This window comes from Tachysurus vachellii, chromosome 2 (genome assembly GCF_030014155.1).
Source record: "Tachysurus vachellii isolate PV-2020 chromosome 2, HZAU_Pvac_v1, whole genome shotgun sequence".
Lineage (NCBI taxonomy): Eukaryota > Metazoa > Chordata > Actinopteri > Siluriformes > Bagridae > Tachysurus > Tachysurus vachellii.
In genome coordinates this window covers 30,769,563-30,791,231 of record NC_083461.1, presented here as the reverse complement: position 1 = coordinate 30,791,231, position 21,669 = coordinate 30,769,563, and the positions used below count along the sequence as shown (strand labels likewise).

At 38.2% G+C, this 21,669-nt stretch overlaps 1 protein-coding gene across 6 annotated transcripts in view; it reads left to right on the top strand.

The window, feature by feature from the left end:
- The window catches only part of nrxn2b (neurexin 2b), a 539,034-nt gene that overhangs the window by 230,675 nt on the left and 286,690 nt on the right, over window positions 1-21,669 (top strand). The gene's annotated exons all lie outside the window — the stretch shown is intronic.

The window sequence follows — 21,669 nt, the reverse complement described above, 5'->3', positions numbered from 1 at the left end:
TTTCTCACTGCTGTCATTCTTTTCCTAGTGAAGGATGGAAACCATATAGTATAGAGAAATAAATAAATAAATAAATAACACAAACACAAGCTTTGCTTTCTGTCTGCCTGTCGATTTCAGACACACAGACTGGAGTCATGGTTTTCCTCGACCGGGCTTCTCTTTGTCAACGTGGCAGTGTGATTAGAGGAGACTTGCTCTATTGCTCTAGATATATTACATCCATCACCTGTTACTTTTTCAATAAGGTCTAACTAGATTTATGTCAGCATCCCACATGGCTGCTATTTGGCAAAAAAAAAAAAAAAAAAAAAAGCAGCTTGAATTCTTCATTCTGATTGGTCGTAAGTTGATTATTTTTTTCCGACTGCAGCACGGACATCAGATCCGTCTGTAAGGTTTATGCGTTTTGAAACGGTTTCTATAGTAACCTCATCCACCTAGTTAAAGAAAAGTCTGCAATTGTTAGCAATTAGCATTTCTTTTTCCCAGTATCCAGTTGCTAAGTCTTCAGGATGAGATGGTTTATATTGTTAACATGACCCACTGGATATGTTTTCAATAGAGACAAAGAAGAAGAGAGAGTGGTGAAGAAGTGAAGAGAGAGTTTGTTCGTGTGTATGATAAAAAATTTTGAAAAATTGCTAGTGAAAATAGTGACGGGTGCCGCAACACGCCATCCTGTCGCTTATTACTTTCCAGGAGCTGCGCGCAGTGTCGTGCTTTATTGCTTAGGCCGCGGTCACGGGAATCGTGCTGTCTGTTTGGTAAGTTCTCCTGAATAATGTTCTACCGACGTTCCAAATTTAAAATAGTGCGCATTTTATGAATGCTATTTAATCATTTGCACTTCAGCTGCTGAGAGACAGGCAAGTCCATGTGTCTTTAATGCAAGCTGATGTGTCGCTGTCTTCTGCCCGTGGCTGGTTATTTACGAGCTTGGCTGGCTGCTTGGAGGTCAGGGAAATGGCTTCTCTCAGCTGTAATTATGTGGCGATTGCTGATGTGCAAGAGGCACTCAGCGCTCGCGGTTCTGATTTACAGTCACCGTTGCGTAACGGATTGCAGTCAGCCGTTCTAGACTTCAAGGCCTGGCCACGGTGAGGAGAAACGCAGGGCTATTGTTTGTCTGAAACTGTGGCTAGACGTTTGCCATTCTCAAGGTCGGTGGGTCAAGAGGGCTCTTTATTAGTACTCCTTGCTTCAGATAGCTCTGACAGTTTAGTTGGGGTGCTAGATTGAACATTTTGCTCTTCAAGAGTAAAGTCGATAAAAAATTTATTGTGGTAAACTTTATACATGAAGAAAAGTTTCCTTCTAGAACCACTATTTTGCTATAGATAAAGCGTCTCGCTAAAGTCTCGCTAGGTTAAGTGGAGCTTATTAGATTGTTCACCAAAGAACGAAAAATTAGTGGTATGTGAAAATACCCAAGAATCGTTGTTTTAATCCTTAGCAATAGACAAAGCAATAAGAGGCACGAATTAGAAAAGAGCAGAAATAAAAATCTAGGTGGCACAAGAGAAAACGTTCATCATATTGTCAGGTAGGTTTGAATCCTAACGCCTAGAGACCAAGAAAGAAAAATTTTCCATATTGTCTAGATGGCATGCTTTCTCTTTCTCTTCTCTGCCAATCAAAGTGACATCAGTTATCCGTCCGTGTCTCTGAGCCTATTTATGCGGATGAGGGCCGATTGCAGTTTCTTCTGAGTGCCTGTGTCTGAGATTAGCAATCAGAGTACTGTAGATGGTGAAACCGGCTTCACGTGTCTTGGCGAGAGTACGTATTTACGTTCAGCTCCCTTGTTGTGTAGCTGACGTATGATTGTAGGAAAAAGGGTAAAAAAATTGGAGACAAGAGCAAAGAAATAGGCACTTAAAGTGAAACTCTTAACAGCTGAACACAGCAAGGTAACAAGCCAAAGCGGATACAGATGCGGATACAGATGTGATGCCAGAATGATAGCAACAAAAAACTTTATGTATATTTATATAAGGGACGAACGTTATGTACTGTATATGAGACAAGTGTGCATATGTTATACAAGTCCTTAATTAGAGATTTGTCCGGGTTCCTACCGCACTGCAGTTTTCCCCATACCAGCTGGATGAAGTTTAAGCATAAAGCCATGATGGACACCTGATTGTTATGAAGCAACCTAGACACATTAACAAGCGTAATGAGCCCTGAGAACGGATCCTCTTCTTTAGCCAATCAGGCTTAATAGGCTTGCAGCAAGCCCTTTTTTTTCTCCCCCTGACCTCTTTAGAGCACATCCAAGGGGAAATGTGTCTTTAATTGAGACCAAGAGTGCCTACTATTCCCACTAGAGAAGCCCACAGCACTTTATTAGCTAGTTACCAATGTAATTAAAACCACAACTGGGACTAATTCAGGCTCTTTACACACAGTTTGAGGCATTTCATATTTAAGGGAAACGAATACAGCGGTGCAACATGGCTTATACATATTTATATATGGATTGTATACATGAATATACATATTTATCTACAGCAAAAGAGGAAAACACAAATTAACAAGAAAAACACAATAAAAGAATATTATTATTATTATTATTATTATTATTATTATTCATTCATTCATTCATTCATTCATTTTCTACCGCTTATCCGAACTACCTCGGGTCACGGGGAGCCTGTGCCTATCTCAGGCATCATCGGGCATCAAGGCAGGATACACCCTGGACGGAGTGCCAACCCATCGCAGGGCACACACACTCTCATTCACTCACTCAATCACACACTAGGGACAATTTTCCAGAGATGCCAATCAACCTACCATGCATGTCTTTGGACCGGGGGAGGAAACCGGAGTACACGGAGGAAACCCCCAAGGCACGGGGAGAACATGCAAACTCCACACACACAAGGTGGAGGCGGGAATCGAGCCCCGACCCTGGAGGTGTGAGGCGAACGTGCTAACCACTAAGCCACCGTGCCCCCCATTATTATTATTATTAATAATAATAATAATAATAATAATAATAATTGTATATATATATATATATATATATACTATACAGTAAATTTATGTATTTATTTATTGTATTTATTTATAAAAACAAAAATAATTATAATAATAATTGATATTGTTTATTTTGCAGCTATATATGATTTATTATTATTATTATTATTATTATTATTATTATTATTATTATTATTATTATTATTATTATTAGTATTATTATTATTTTTATTATTATTATTATTATTATTATTATTATTATTATTTCATGTTAGAAGTGATGACCCTTACTTTAGAGTTTGCTCAAGTAAATCTGTTCAAGATTCATCATCATCATCATCATCATCATCATCAGAATATATTTTCAGTCTGTCTGTATTTTGTCTTCTTTGGTTACATACAGTTTTGTATTTGAAACATATAAACATATCATAATTCTAACCAAATAAAGTCCCAATAAAAATACTATAATAATGTATTTTTATTTGGACTTATAGAATTATGACGAGTTCATGACAGGCTTGTTTTGTCTAATATGCTATAAGCAAAAAAAAAAAAAGTAGGATTTTCGTAGACAAAACTGTTGGATGTAAACCAAATGGTATGAAATAAATGGTTTATTATATTAAAAAAGCGGAAAAAGAACGTAACAGTGATTAGGAATAGCCAGGATGACTGGTTTAAAGTGTGAGCAGTGTGAAAACTTTCTCCCATATTCACTCAGTTTAAATCTATTAAACTTAATCACATAGAAAATATCTTCAATCTGATCAAATAGGCAATGAATACTGAAAAAGAGGAAGTTGCATAATGACACCGTTCCACTGAACAGTATCTGAATCATCAGTGAGAAATAGAACTTTCACCAGAAACTCTCGCTTCAGAAATCTTTATCACATCACATCTCAATACTCACCTTATTCCCGACGACGTGCGTTTCCGAAGGCTAAACCTTTGCTAGCAAATAACAGGAAGCAAGAAAGGGCATCATAAATATTGAAAAGCAGAGTAAGATTACAGAGTATGATATGAGAATTCGTAGCTCTGTGAATACCACACAAGGCACAGCTCTCATTCATGAGGGCTATTTTTTTTTACCACTTATTATTTTATTCCCACGTTTAGTTTCAGGGCTCAGACTCCAGATTCTTGCTGTCTTGCTGTGAAGTTTGATGAATATTTGGGTCATATTTCTTTTTTTTATGGACATGTTTGTCTATTTTTCACTTTCCTAGATTACGCACAATACTGTTGGATTGCTTACTGAAAGTGGCACCAAATTTCATTTCATTTATACATCGAAGTGATGCGGTGACACTTTAGTCTTTTTTAGTCTGTCCAGTTGTTTCATCTCCTCATCTCAACATCTTGTTATATCATCTTACGGCTGTTATGCGGTCGGCAGTCAGCGCTCAGGGGTTAAGAAATTGGACTTCTGATCCGATTGGTCCAGCCAAGCTGCCACTGCTGGGTCCTTGAGCAAGGCCCTTAATCCTCAACCGCTCAGGTGTAGAAATGAGATAACATGTACTTTGGCTGAAAAATGGCTTCTGCCAAATGCTTTAAATGTAAATGGTAAAATTTTGAAATTCAACTCTAACATCTCCACAGCTTCTGTGACACATTTCTCATTGATACGACTTCAGTGGAAAGATGTTGCACTGTTGTGTTTTGAAGAAAAGAACAAAAGCATTAGTTGCTGCATTTGAGGACACGGTAGCACAGTGGTTAAGGCATTAGACTACAGGTTGGAAAGTTGTTAGTTTCGAAACACAGGTCCACCAATGCTGCCACTGCTGGGCCCTTGAGCAAGGTACTTAACTCTCAATCACTCAGTGGTATCAAATGAACTAAAACTATATGTCGCTCTGGATAATGGCTTCCTCCAAATTCTGTAAATGTGAATAAATGCTTGAGATGATTTCTGTTTTATTTCTAGATTAAACAGCACCTGTTCTAATGGCATCAGCACGTCACAGATTGAAAACGTTTTAGTATAAAAATATTCCAAGCCTCTAAAATAAAAGGTGTGAATAATAACAGCACGTTTATCAGTGTGTGGAGGAGGGAAACACTAGTGTGTGACCTCGTGGTTAAACAACAGAATTAGCCATATTGATCATATTGTGATAGTGTTGCAGTGCTACATAGTAAAGCATCCAATTATTATGCTTATCAGACTTCATTGCCTTTTGCTTCAGTTACTGACCTTAGTCATACGTATTTAAAGGTTTATATCTCAACTGTGAGCATGTTATAAAAACAAGAAGAAAAGGCAGAAAGACGTTAAACAAAGGACCAGCGTTTAGTCTAGTCTGTCCAAGGCTTCCGTTAATGTGGCGAATTCTGCAACGACACGCTCATTTACAAAGACTGAGATCTCCAATTCTCTCCATCGAGGCTTGTAAAAATGAGAAAAAATGACCGTGACATTAGCTATCGATTTCACATTAATGGATCGGTCCCCTTTTTTCAGCCAGACAGATTGATTTCTATTACCAGCACTTCATACCAAAGTGCCTCAACAGACACTACACACTGACACAGACCTGGCTTTACATACATAGGCTGCAGGTTGCATTTGAAGGTAATTACGAACGAGAACATACCACACAGAGACGGAGGGTGTATTTAAGTGTATCTGAGCATTAGCTACATGTGGACAAAAAACAGTGTGATTACTGATGAATAAAATGCAGATGTCTGCAATTGTATGGAAAAATAGAATTAAAAATATGATGTGAAAATTGAATAAATATGTGGCTAGAGTAAAAATAAAAATTATTTTCTGTACAAGCGAAGGGAAAAATATATAGAAAATATTAAATAATTAATTTGGTAATTAGCAATTTGCTAGTCTGGTCTAATGAATTAATTATTTTAATAGCATTTAGCATGCCTTTGTTTAAACTACTATAAACTCAGCCCTGTACTGTATATAGAAATCCATATAAACACTGATATGTTACGTGATGCTCCTGTATGCCAGCCCTGTAGGTGGATTTCTTTTGAAGCAGGTGTGATGTATCTTCTAGTTCATCCCACCCGCCGAGAGCCGCTCATGCGTCATAGGTTGTAATTTTACAGCCTGCTGAATAGATGCATTTTCCCAGCCGCAGGGGAACGTCACAGCAAGGGGTTAATGCCACCAAACCGGCATCCAACCTCTCTGTCCAGTGCCGTATCTCTATTATAGACGCTCCATTACACTACACCAATGTTGGGCTAATGCTTTTACTTACTGGAATGCTACCTGGAGGGAAAACGGGGTTGGGACACCAGGCTCTGGAGACAGGTTTTCTCTCTGTCTTTTTTTTGTCAGCTGTTGTGTCAGAACTGCATACAAACAACAGTCTATATGTTTCTATTCAAAGTGATGTGTTTTGGATCATTTTCCAATTACCGTTTAGATGAATCCAATGCTGAATGTGATGCTATCCTGGTTTAGTTGTTTCATAAAGAAGATTTTAGTTTGTTTGTTTGTTTGTTTGTTTCAAATTCATAAACACTCTTCTCATGAATGCTTGATTTTATTGGCCAGATACATTTATGTTTGTTTTAATAGACTTGTAAGACTAAGGCTTGTTTATAGCTGTTAAAACATGAGTAATAACAGGAGCTAACGCATTATAAATGTAGCCAAAAGTGTGTTTGTGTGTTTGTGTGTGTGGGTGTGTGTGTGGTCATATGTCTGTTCATCATTTATTCACCACTAAAGCTAAACCATGCTTTTACACACACACACTCACACACACACACACATTCTCAAAGACTTGTGCCTGTAAGAGTCAATTTCCTTCCGATTGTAACCAATCCTCTGCACGTTGAAATGATTACGCCCGAAGCTTAATACACTTCCAAAACTTGAAAATGAAAGAGAACAGAAAATGAAAAAGCGCAGCCGCAGCCATGTTCGGCATCGGGTTAAATGATAGAGCGAGAGCATGAGATAAAGCGAATAAGTTGCTCTGAGATTAATATTTTCACATCGCTCATGCAATTACTGGCCGCTTTGAAAACGAGTCAGCGTACTCGCTATCGCTATGCCGGTAGATCATATCCCTACCTGCTGGATTCCCCCACACACACACATATAGATATATACACACACTCAAACTTTCAATTTCAGAAGTCCACTAATAGCAACTGCAGGACCATGACTCTATTTCTACACCAACGCTTTTCAGTGACGCATGTCCAATTGGGATTGCTCACTCTCGATGTTCCACACATCAGCCGCAGTACGGTGAGCAGTGAGTCGCCTCTGCTTTTCAGATTGTTCCTGCAGTCATTAAGCAGTGCGCAGTGATGGTTCGACTCGAGCGCAGGGGTAGATAAGGCTTTAAACAGGGAGCTGGAAGGTGTACAGGAGTCGATAATAAAGCAGCTGAGATTGTACCAGAGATATTAGAGGATATATATGTGTGTGTGTGTCTTTTATAATATGCACATATTCAAATAAAAACTATTCAGATTTCACACAAAGCCATAAAGCGGAAAATCCAAACTGACGTCTTGAACGATTCCACAAACCAATCCTAGCCGTCCGACGAGTCTTGATTTCCCCACAACTTACCTGCAGATAGTTCTCATTTCCTGTTTGTCTCTGGTAAAAAAAATAAAATAAAAATGTCATCCTGTGATAGACAGTCCTACTTCTCATTAGAAAAATATAGCTAGGAATTGTTGGTGCCTCTGGTGAATGTATGTAGCTAGTGAGACAAATCAAACGAGCATCAAGCCGAGCACGTAGCCTTGGAATAAACTCTGTAGTAAAATGTTTACAAGAAACAAATTACGAATTCTAGATAAACGAAAGATAAAAAGCTAGCTAACAGATCATTCATGTCTCTGGTGATTGGACATTGCTTGAAGAGGTAGCTTGTCCTCTGTTTTGATCTAAATTGACACTGGAAACATGAATAATGAATAATGTCTCCTCAGAAACCTTATTTCAACGATTTAACGATTAAACATTTTTGTTTGCTAAATATTAACACGTTATTTTCTTATATGGTCATTTTAATCCTTAGATTATATGGATTGTCTTTACACATTCATCATTTTATGATTACACATCACACATTTTAAGCATTTCTGTTATCAGGAAATGTGAATTCTAAGCTTATGATTTCCGAAATCGACCCAACACCAAGCGATTGATACGTAAACCAGCCGATGATACGTTCAAGTGCACCGTAATTACTTTTTAGTTTATTTAAAGCTGAAACCTGTTTTTTTACATTCAGCTTCATCTCCTCTGATATTCTCAGTGTTATTCTAAGGGATTCTGTACAGAATCACAATAACTCACCATGTCGTATGTTGTACATTAGCAAAACACATTAGCCACAAAATGAGCTGTAATTTCAACACATTCTATAAACTTCGTCTTGCTCCAGAAGATCTTTATTTTATGCTTTACGTATTTGTTTGCTGTTGCTAACAAGTTGCTGTGGACGTTAGCGATTTAGCGTGCAGCGTTTGCATTCACACGGCATGAGAGAGAAGGGCAGAAGGGCAGCGCCCTGGACAGGACGAGGGTTAAGTGTGTGTTCTTTTTCCCCCCTGAAGGGCATTATGATGACAGCTAGAATAGGAAGGCGTGTGTGTGTGTGTGTGTGTGTGTGTGTGTGTGTGTGTGTGTGTTTGTGTGTGTGAGTTCAGTCACTCACTTTTCATCCATGCATGAAACACAGCAGCACAGAGGGATGGATTGTTGTCTGCAGAGCTGCCATTATGCTACAAAAAGAAAATAAAGCTGTCGTCTGCTTACATTTCTAATTCAGAGCAGAACGCACAATACTGAATTATAATACTTGACATAGTTTTACAAAAAATGAGGGAATGAAATGCATCTATGCGAAAGGAATCAGCTTCACAGATGAGTAAACAAACTGCATCTATTTTTATGTCCCACCATAAAACCTCAATTCAGAAACTCGTAATTACGGCATTTTTGTGCCTTCATGCGTGTTCAACAACATAACTACGATCTTACCTACATCTTGTTTTTCCCCATTGCACCATGTTTTCCAATAACGACACATCTAGGAGTGTTTTATTGTATATAAACACAGCTTTGATCTTTGCAGTGCCGGGGCTTCAACCTCCACTCAACAACCCAGAGCCTTTAATCACTTGAGCCACCACCGCCACAATAAACAGCAAGAACAAGACAGCAGGCATATATAAGGAGGGTAATTATAAGGACATTAGGAACAGTGGTGGGCAGGGGCAGGAACAGGAGAAGTATCGGGCGGGGCAAACATGAGAACAAACAATAAATAAAGCCCTGCCACACCACCCTCTAGTGTTTTGGCAGGGAACTGTCCAGCAGTCCATAAATACTATAAGACATTATATAATGTGTGTGTAGACTTTTTCCTTTGGCTTGTACAGATAATTCCTCTCTTGTTTTCTTGTTTTCTGCTTTATTTTTTGTTCATGTCTTTTCATTTTTAATACTTTTTATATTCTATATTCTAGTTTATGTATGTGGAAGTTTATCTGAATTCTCTCTCTCTCTCTCTCTCTCTCTCTCTATGTATTACACACTACGTCAAATATTAGGGTTTTAAACACACACACACACACACACACACACACACACACACACACACACACACAGAGTGTAAAGAATGTGCAGATTAAAGAAAATATAAAGGGGCTGGTCTGGTTGTGTTTATTAGGATTTCTTTTGTATTCAGTTTCTCTGATATTGTAGTTTACAAGAAACTGGTAGGGCTGGGAGGATTTCAGTCAAACACGATATTTCATTTGATCATCAAAAATAATTGTTTTTGTTCGTGCTGAACTTTGATGAACAGTAGGCTTATCAGGATGGAGCGTTAGCGCTCTTGCACTCGACGTGTCCGAAGTCTGCTACAGTGCAGTAGGATGCTGCGGGGTGTGAAGCTCTCTGTACATCTGTGAAAGGAAACGAGAGAGATGAAATATTAATATATGGAGCGCCGCATGTGAGGGAACTTCGGCAACTGTGTTGTGCATTGTCTCGCTTTTCGCTCAGGAATCAACCTCCTACAGTATATATTTCCCAGCCAGAATCCAAAGAAGTACTCTGAACCTCCCCACTTCCTGATTCTCAATGCTCCCCTTCCTCCTCCTCCTCCTCCTGATGAAGCATAATACGATATTTAATATGTATTAAATATCTGGAAAAAATATTGCAGTTTCAGTGGTACGCTGCAATTGTTGGTAAATTGTTGCGGCATTTCAGACGAGCGAAACTCTTTCAGATGTGTGAAACAGTTCCTAGGTGACACGTCTACAGTTATTTTGCTTATCCCTTTCAAACAAACATCATCAGCAATTTATCAGTAAGAATTCCATTTACTGAATCCTTAACCCTGGGAGTCGCGCCACACGCCCAAAGACGCTCGCGCATTTGTCTTTAGGATACGACCGTTGTGCTCACTGACGGGTGAAATTGAAAAGCATTCTTAGCTATTAAACAAATAGCGCCATGCCATTACATCCAGCTTCCTGTTAGTATTTCAAAATGGCTTCCTCGTACCGAAGGTCCGCCGATTCCCCCAGCCACAGGATGAAGCTCAGACTCCTCCGACTTGCTGATGCGTGCGTTATATTCCATTAATATTCCATCGTCAGTGTACTTACACTGGTCCGAGCATGAGGTTCAATTACATGTTCCATTTGAGACCATTAGCAAATACATTACACTGCAAGCTACGCTAGCCGCAGTTATAAATACTACACTGATGATGCTTATCGACGTCGATGGAACAACTTCAGCAAATTGTGGCTATGTAGATTGTGGCGCGACTCGTGGAGGCATACTAGTGTGACCCGGATGATATTTCTTAGCTAAGTGACTTCCATATTAAGTAAACCTTTATTAATGTAGAGTACGGAGGGGGAAAAAAAAGCTAGGCTAGAAGGAAGGCTTGTTGAATATGACTCCTTACTCTAGAAACTTATAACAAGTGAAAGCGTGTCATCACAAAGATAAGAGATGCTTAGCTAACATTTATGGAAGTATTCTCATGTCAGAGTTTGTTAACAGAACGTTTTCCTCAACGGCTTTCTGGTTTCTTGGTGACATGACAATATTTGTCTGTTTGTCTTTGTTTGTTTTGGCTAATTGTTGTAAATACGCTACGAGCGTGCTTCATATCGATCCTTTTCCTAAAATGACAAGTTTATGACATCATAATAGTACAACATTTATTTTCTTAGCTTCTGAAGAAATTCAGATGTTTTGACATCCTGGCATTCCCACTAAGAATCGAAACAAAACCTCATATCAACAAACATCTATGGTCATTCCGGCAGTAGTAGGAGCGCGGTTCTTATGACAGCTCGTAAATGTTGGATTAAATGTTTGTGCATGTTGGAAAAATCATTGTCTGGTGGATTTAGAGTTTATACTCGTATATGTAGCCTAGAAGGTTGATGTGAAATGGTTATGGAATAACTAAAGCTGTTGCAAATTAGTACACGACGCATCATAACGCGACGCAGCTTCAGCAGTATACAATCAATTTGTAAAACATTGACAAATAAATCACACAACAAATTTAAAAGAGGTTTGAATGACGTGTCTTAAATCGGAGTGCCATCTTAAAATTTTTTCTCATATAACATCATACATAAGCAAAACTCCAAGCATAAAACGCTTGAAGTGTCTAAAATTGTGCATTGTGATTTGGGACGCAGTTTATGATGTGAAGTAAATTGTGCATTTGTTTGCTGTCCCAGAATTCCGTAGTTCAAACTACAGCATAGATTTAACCGTCGGTGTCGTCCTGTAAATAAAGTAAAATAATATATTAGCTAAAAAATAAACATAATATAAAGATAGATAGATAGATAGATAGATAGATAGATAGATAGATAGATAGATAGATAGATCAAAATAAAATAAAGATGTTTATTTCTGTAAAACTGCAGCCGGTTAAGTCGTGATTTCAAGGTCACCTTTCTCTTTCTTTCTTTCTTTCTTTCTTTCTTTCTTTCTCTCTCTCTCTCTCTCTGTGTGATTTCGATCTCGCTCATCAATATCCTGTGCCTTCTTTTTTATCCCACTCAAGCGTGTCAGTTTCACAAAGGTAAGGGTCGACATCGATAGCAGCAAAAATTGTCTCCATCGCTCATGCCGTCAAGATCAATGTACTGTTTCGTAACGTAAGAGACACCATAACCTTGACAGGATGTAAATCATTCCGGATTATACACTTTAGTGTTTAATTGGTGAAGAGTAGAGTGTAATAGGAATACTGAGAGCCTGACGATCTCCTATTCTGGGCGGGGGTTTAAAGATGATTGACAGTCATGGACATCGCTGTAGTGTCAGCAAAGGCGTGAGAAAAAAAGCGTCTTCCATTAATCTGTGCCTATATTCTACAGGGTGTATATTTTAGCAATGCTTTATATCAGACATCGACCTGCTTAATATTCAAACTGTTCCACCAAATCGAAGAGTTGCCCTGAGAAACCCCAGGAGACGAGATCCTTGATAACCATCGCTTGGCTCTACCACAGGTCTGATGTTGAGAAGAAGGTCAGCTTTGGGTCCTACAAGTCACACTCATTTTGTGTACGGATCGATAAGTCCTTTAGTGCATTCTCACGCTGGAGATCATAGCGTCTATGATGGACGACGAGGTCGGGATGTCTATAGAGCAATCGAACAGTCACAGATACACGGCTGCGTCGATATATCGATTTTTTTTCTTTCGCTATGGCCGTATTTGACACTTCTGCTCTCGTAATATGCTACAATAATACATCCGTCACGAATGGTCAGAAGGTGAGGAATATATTTGCAGAACCACACTTACAAAGTCAAAAAGAAAAAGACATGGAATACACAAGACCTCTGATGGTTTGCTCTGGGATCTGGCACCATGATTGACCCTCTGTAGATCAGACTCATTAAGCTCTTCTTCATGTTCCTCGAATCGTTCCTGAAGCTCATTATGCTCACTTAGGCCCTTACGCTTGCCCATTGTTCCTGCTTCCAACACATCATATTTGAAAACCGAGATATTTTACTATTGTAATAGTAATATTTTAATGTTTGATTAAACATTAGGTTTTAATGTTTAGACTGAGGTGTGTGTGTGTGTGTGTGTGTGTGTGTGTGTGTGTGTGTGTGTGTGTGTGTGTGTGTAAAAGCCTTAAGCAGCTAATCAGTACAGTAACAGTATTTCCTTCTCATGAATCTTATTCAGTTCACTTTTCATCCTTTTACTAAGGATTACGATGAGTTCCCTTTAAAGTGTGATGTACTGTGGAACTATATTAAATATGAAATATTCAGCAGGGCCAACATATTTTCATAAATCTAAAATATTAATGGGGGAAAAAATTGCTGCCAAAAAAAAAAAAAAAAAAGCACTAAGGAAAAACCTTTGAGTGGCATGTGAATGAGATTGGAGATTTTTGTTACCAGGGCAACCAGAAAAAAAAAGAATAAATAGTGCTTTGGAAAAGTAAAACCATTTTAATTTCTTAAGTTAAAAAAAAAAAAGAAAAATAAACAAAAGAAAAAAAAAATGCAATGAAACCAGGAAAAAACTTGTAACTAACAGAATTGAAAAAATGCAAAAAAAAACAAAAAAAAACAATTAGTTAATTAATTAATTAATTAATCAAACAAACAAACAAACAAACAAACAAATAAATAAATAAATAAAGCTCAGAAAATGCTGTTAAAGGAACTGCTGCAATTCTTTTTTATTTTTATTTTAAAAAACAAAAATATTTTGGATAATTTTATCACATTTGCCAAGCATTTCTCAAAAAAAATAAAATAAAATAAAATCTAGTATCAGTTTTGAATATTCAGCCTGTTTTTGCTTCCATTTGCATCAAATTAGCAGAATTATGTTTCAGTAGTAACAAGGAAGTATTTCAAGCCTGAAATTGGTGCAGCAGGATTATTAATCATTAATATTTGTTTTGTTATCGTCTTATAATTGAAAACACGAGAGGAATTTGATTGGATGCGAGACGGTTTTACTCGGCAGTGTTAGTAGCCACTTTTTAATTAGCATGCTGACTCCAGCTTCATTTTTCAAAAGGCGGCACATTCCAAAACACTGAAAGATGTCGAGAAGGATGCGGACATAAGGACGGGGAGGTTAGGCCTGACTCCTTGTCGTATCTGATAGGCTTTTTACACCTGGTCACTTCATGCGTTTTCTGTGATCAGATAGCTATCCGATGGTAAAAAGACCAGGTCTAAATGCCCTCCGAAACGTTTTCGAGACGGATATAAATGCGATGGTTCAAACCACTTCAGGAGGTGGTCTGGGATGCATTTCAGATGAAACTGGACAGGTGTAATTGAATGTGGTTGTTCAAGCCACATACATCAGCGCTATACTCCTCCCAAACGGAAGTACGTCACTCGCAAATGATCTTTCACCCAGGTGTCTCGTTGGGTCTTAAAATGCACTGCTGCCGCCAGCGAAAATGCAGCAAACAGTAAATGCTGTTTTTTGTAGCATAACCGCCGTAACAACTTTTTACGTCTTCTTTTTGATTGCATTCTGAAAACCACATACACCAAAGCGTGCTCCATTTCAATTACCCCGGAAATGAAGTAAAATATATTTGTATTTTGGGTGGGAGTAGAAAGATCAGGTTAATATCCGATTCGCCAAGACGCATTTATGTGGCCTAATGTAAATGGAACAGTTTTAACAGATCAGATAGCTATCAGATCAGAGAAAACACATGAAGTGACCAGGTGTAAAAAGGCCATGAGAGCAAATCAAGATTCAGTAAGGCAGTAAGTGAGGACATTAAAGCTGAATGCATTTTTCACAAGGAGAGCAGCCTTTTTTCGGTGCATTAGAGTAAATAATTCAGAAAGAACATAAATTACCGTCACCTCTCGCCATTCTGCTGTCCTGCACATAAACTTTGGCTGGCGCAATTAGGAAGACTTCCTGTCTGCTTAAATCCGCACGCGATCGCTAAGCTAAATGCGCAGAGCCATCCGTTTTTCAGAGCACTTTCCTCCACCGTGCCGCTTTTCCCGGTCGCTCAAATTGCCAAGTTAATTATTCGGCTATTTTGCAGCAGCTTCGTGGGTTTTTGAGGCCTGACAGGTCTGAGAGGTGCGGCATGTGGCAGGCAGCCTGTACGAGTGATTGCTGATAATAACCGACATTAACTGCGACGGAGTGAATTCATCTTTTTAAAGCACTTTAAACCGGATAGTTTTATGGACACGGGCATTCTTCATTTCGAGCTTGGCACATTTTATACAGCCGAGGATAAGATACTGAATGGCAAAAAATGTTGAATTGCTGATTGTACGAAGAGAAAGCAGGGATGAGAACATTGCTGACATCGCTCATACATGTTACACTAGTTTATTATTATTATTATTATTATTATTATTATTATTATTATTATTATTATTATTATTATTATTATTATTATTATTGCTAATAAAGCAGTGATGAATAATAAAGGCTGAGACAAGTGGGCGTGGCTTAAACTAGACACTATCAATTTAATTTCTTTCTCATTCACGATACACAAGTCCTTTAAACATCTACGTCCTGGTTTTAGCAGTGTGTGAGTCAGTGAGTGAGTGAGGGACTAAAAGAGTGAGCGAGCGAGCGAACGAACGAAGGAACGTACATTATTAGCCAGGTCCATGACGTGCTGGTGTGGCATATGTGCTGCAAGCGGAAAAGTGAAAAGATACTGAAAGGTCACTGCTATAAACCATAATCTCCCTCTGTCTTATTAAAACTAGAGAATAACAAATACCACACGTGCAGACGAGCAACGACTACAACTCTCCTCTTTTGCCTTTCTCTGTCTCCTTTCTTTAACTTTTCTTTATTTCTAAGTAAAGGGTTCATATTGATACTATAGTCTCTCTCTCTGTCTCTCTCTCTCTGTGGTTAGGGATTAGTGTGTGTGTGTGTGTGTGTGTGTGTGTGTGTGTGTGTGTGTGTGTGTGTGTGTGTGTGTGTGTGTGTGTGTGTTTGGGGATTAGTTGTAAAGCTAGACTCTCTCTCTGGTTAGGGATTAGTAGTGAGATTATAGTGTGTGTGTGTGTGTGTGTGTGTGTGTGTGTGTGTGTGTGTGTGTGAGTGTGTGTGTGTGTGTTTGAGGATTAGTTGTAATGCTAAACTCTCTCTGGTTAGGGATTAGTAGTGAGATTATAGTCTGTGTGTGTGTGTTTGGGGATTAGTTTTAATGCTAGACTCTCTCTCTGGTTAGGGATTAGTAGTGAGATTATAGTCTGTGTGTGTGTGTGTGTGTGTTTGGGGATTGGTTGTAAAGATAGACTCTCTCTCCAGTTAGGGATTAGTAGTGAGATTATAGTCTCTGTGTGTGTATCTGTGTGCGTTTGGGGATTAGTTGTGATGATATACTCTCTCTGTTGTTTGAGTCAGTCTATCTATCTGTCTATCTCTCTGTGGCTAGGGATTAGCTGTGGTTATGGATTAGAAGTCCATGGAAATTAGAGTCTCTCTCTCTCTCTCTCTCTCTCTCTCTCTCTCTCTCTCTCTCTCTCTCTATTTCTCATATTTAACACACCTCATTAGCTCTATTAGTTTTATTCACAAACCCTGCATTATTTCGTTTCTAACTAGCCTCCTAATTTCTTTTCACTTTAACCTCCTAACTTTTCCCGACCCTTTGTGATGACGGGGCATCTTTTAAACGGCTGATAAACAGAAACAATGGCAGGACTCTAAGTGTGGGCGAAGGCCAAGCCAACCAATTACAAGAAGCAGTTATGTTATTAGTCTGCTGTTATTATTTCAAAGTTTTTCTCGCCAATTAACTCGTAGCAATCGGGCTATTCGGCTTAATTCCCATAGTTGGCCTGTGATCCATGTCAAGTGACATTTAAGTGTACTGCAAAGAACATGATGTTAATATGAAAAGTAGAAAAAATAATGCAGTAAACATGAAATCAAAAAGATTTTTGATTTTTTACATTCGCTCCTTATACAGTATAAATTTTACATGATGACCTCTGTCTTTGTTTCTCAAGCTAGCCAACTGAATCATATGTGTGTCAAAATTAAAGTAAAAAAAAATCTGTATGAACATACATACTATCGGCCATATTTTTTATGTTATTTCAGACAACAAAGCATGCAAACACAATTACAACTTATGATGCGTGCATGAAGGAAGTAAAACTCAAACTATCCTGGGCAAAGTTCCCACACACAGCATATTGTGTACTCAAGGTTGCCAGATCTCCATTCGGTACACTACACTACACAGTATTACAAGATGGCAGTTTAAATGCATTTCCAAAGCTGTCATTTAAAATGTCAAGAGCATTCCAAATCAAGAAGTAAAAACACCAATAGGTGTCGGAGGTGTAGGTTTAGACTTTGAAAGCTAAAATAAAGAAGGACATCTGTAAATGTGAAAGCTTTTTTTTTTATTATTATTATTTATTATTTATATATATAGTCAGAGAGAAAATTAGAAAATATTGCTCTCTGAATTCCTTTGGCACTGCCACAGTTTCAGACCTGGTGACATATTCAATTGTTTGAAACTAGATGACAAACTGCAAGAAGCAACACCACAGACAGAGAGACCGACAGACAGACAGAATTTAAGCAGATTGAGATGTACGGAACCAGAAAGTGACCACACACAATGAAAGTGTCCTTACGGAAAACAATATTGCAGCCAGAGTTTTAATAACAATATACTGTGGGATATATGAGGCTCAATAATACTGCATTCTGGTCTATATCACAGGGATATATATATATTTATATATATAGGTTTATATATATAGGTTTATATATATAGTATATATATATATATATATATATATATATATATATATATATATATATATATATATATATATATATATAAAGTGGTGCTAGCCATGGTGCTGAAGCGCGCACCCTTAATTCCTTCAGTGCTGCAGGGTGTGCGGGGTGTATATATATATATATATATATATATATATATATATATATATATATATATATATATATATATGTATATATCCACTTGAGTCTTCCAGGAGACTCAGGGAACAAGCCGCAAGGAGGGGAGACTCTGGACCTGATGCCAACCTATCACAGGGCACAATCGCTTGCCCATTCACACACTATGGACAATTAGAGATGCCAATCAGGACAACATGCAAACTCCATGCACTCAAGGCAGAAAAGAAAACCAGCCCCTAAGGTGCAAGGCAGACTTGCCTACCACTAAGACCCCATGCCCCACCCTGAATGATTCAAACGGAGGAAACCAGAGCACCTGGAGGAAACCCCAAAAACAGGAAAGAGGAAGGAATTCTCGAATTCTCAACCTCTCAGATTGACGCAATCTTGCTAACCATTGAACCACCCTGCCCCCTAGATGCTAAAGTATACCTTAATATAAAACTATTATACAATCCCTAGTATCCAGAATGTGCAAACAGTTTGAGTTTATGCTTCAGACATAGTTTTACCATTCTCCAAATTTGGTCACCTGAGAACTCCGACCCATAGCATACAACAGCTAGTAGCACAGGCAACATGTGCTTCCTCCATGACAAAGCCCGCTACATCACCATTTCTATCTGCCACTTATCTTGTGTCACAGGGTGGTGTAATACACAAGTGCTACCTGCCCTCTTCCACATACAAGCTCACAGGTGACCAGGTGTCACTGAGATTGAAGGGACTGAAAAAGTATGCTAATAGCGCCACCTTGGCTCTGGATTCAAACTTATGAGTTCAATTCAATTTATTTGTATGGCGCGTAACAGCTGACATTGTCTTAAAGCGGCTTTACATAAGCATGGAAACAGAGAAAAGTTTCAAATTAAGTTACTATTTATCTCTAACATTCATCACTAACGAGCAAGCCTGAGGTGACGGTGGCGAGGAAAAACTTCAAAAGGAAAGGGAACCTCATCATCATTCGGGTGACAGTAAACAGCAAATAATGTAAATGGAAATAATGTCCTTTCTACAGCGGTTTTATAGTCGAGTGGAAGTTAATTACAGACTTAACACTAATACTCAGTTCACTTGCACCACTCAGGAACCAAGAATAGTTCAATTCCTTTAAATAGTTCAAGAATAGTTTCTATTCCATAAAGCCCAAACTTCCCATCTTTTCATGATCCTTAGTCATGTATAAAAATTCGATGTGTTTTTTTAGCGTTTAAATTAGGTTTAAATTTTATAGCCTTTGCTGCAACGTTGTGTTCAGAACACACTGTTATGAGGAGAAGAATGCACACTAATTGTAGCCTTAAACCTGCCATAAAAGCTTTGTATATCTGGAACTAGTCTTGATGTGTGTTGAATAGCCAGTCGGAGGAATATGAATGCAGTGATCAGGGGCTAATTTAGCACTGTTAGTAAGAGCTGGATGCAGTGGACCTTTCTTGTTTTGAAGAATGAAGTGCTTCACACTCCTTGTTCTCTGATTTGTTCCTGAGCTCACGTTTAACTTTGTCAAATTTCATATAGGTTTTCTTCATGTATGGCTGGGTTTCCTCAGGGCTCACTGGTTTCCTCCAACCTCCCAAAAACATGCTGGTGGCTGGATTAATGGCTCTAAATTGGAGCACTGTCAATGTGTGTGTCATGCAATTGAATATTCATTGGCATCCCATTCAGAGTGTATTCCCACTTAACTAACAGCGTTTTCAGAATTTGCCGGAAGCTTTATGCATCTGCGAGAGTAACATTTGTAAATTAAACATTTTGTGAAATTTTTTAGAGTAATCTTATCCAAATGATCTCTGTATTTGTTTCTGTGTGTGTGTGAGAGAGAAAGTCCTCCAATATCCAAACTTTACATATCCATCAAACTGTCACTCAGTCTTTTCATTTCTTGCTTTAAGAACTAACCACTCTATCATCCCGCTCGCTCTCGCCTCTCGCTCTCCCCCTCTTGCTCTCTCGCATGCTGCTTTGTAGAATAATTATTTTTACTATCAGCAGTTTGCGTCTGTGATGGTAATCTGATTCGACCTATTAAATGGGAGTGTTTATATTCGCCGCCTCCTCGAGTGTTCGTCGGGAACGTGTTTAGAGTTGCAGAGAATTCGATGGGATTGATTTGGACCGAGGCTGTAATTTCATGCTCGTGCTCTGTGCATGTGGGTGTGAGTGCAAGCACCAAGGCTATAAAAGGCATCCTTAACAGTCGAGTGCAGGTTGGACGAGGCTCGTCATCCGAGCTGTGAATTTAATATTCCGTGCTAGGATGTGCCATCTTCATAATACTGAACGTGTTAATGAATTCCTTTTCATACAAAATGTGCATAATTGTTTTAAAGGTTATCTAGGAGGTGATTTTAGAAGGAGTCTCTAGTTCCGGTGCTTTGTAACAGTTAGGGGTAAATTTGTAATTGAAATACTTCTTATGAAGGCTGTATGTAGAATAGCTAACATCTTATAATGCAGCCGTATCACGTTATACACGTTGCTGCATTTGTTTGAAATGGTATTACAGCAATATCTAAAACATTATTGTTAGCAGAACGCATTGTATAAGTAGTGCGCATAACACTGTTATGACAACATAAAACATTATAAAGTAACGTGACATACAGATAAGTATGGTGACCCATGCTCAGAATTCGTGCTCTGCGTTTAACCCATCCAAAGTGCACACACACAGCAGTGGACACACACACACACACCGTGAACACACACCCGGAGCAGTGGGCAGCCATTTATGCTGCGGCGCCCAGGGAGCAGTTGGGGGGTTCCGTGCCTTGCTCAACGATTTATAACTGAGTAAATTTTTATTTTTCAATCTCCCCTATCTGACCACACAATATTTATTAATTCATTCATTCATTCATTCATTTATTGGTTTAAATTAATTTAATTTTTGAGTTTTTCAAATCCTGTTGATTTTTTTCCTAATTTTTTTCTTTTTTTCTTTTCCTAAATAAACAATAAGAAAAAAAGAAAGAAAATAAACACTACAAAATTCACAATTTTTTTTATTTATTCACAAAAATAAATAAATAAACAAATAAATAAAAAATATTTTTATATTTTATAAAAATGTTTATTTCATTTTATTTTCAAATCTTTGCAATTGTTTTCTTTTTGAAAATATGTTTGTTTGTTTGTTTTTTGTTTAAATTGTGTTCTTTTTTTCAATAAGTTAACCCTGAAAAGTGTCAGAGCTTTTATATCCCCTCCCCCAGGTGTTATGTCGACTTGATATTGAATTTGTTTTTAAAACCTGCTGAAATGAACAGGTAGATTCATTTCTGTAGTAATGAAGGCTTCACACTGGTGTTATAAAGCTTCAGGAACATCACCACAGAGTAAAGCTGTTTAAAGCCTCAGAGTAAAGCTGTTATTCTCTGTACACACTGTCTCTGTCCTCTTGTCTCTCATCTATGATCCTCAGTCTTACAAGCATATATACACCGCTTGTTGCTTACAGTATGAAATCTAGTTCCTTGTGCTTAATACATCACTGAAAATTGTTTCTTCGCTCCATTTCCCTGCAGCGTGTTCTCCTTACATCAGCACTTAGACTGTTAGACTGTTTTACGCTGCCACAGAATCAGATTTCTGTTAACAACACTCTCACTCTTTCTCTCCCTCTCTCTCTCGCTGATGTTACAGCTGAGTAACTCTGTTTTTTTCTGTAACTCGATCTGTAAAATAAGATGGGATTTTTCTACCTCATAACCTCTCT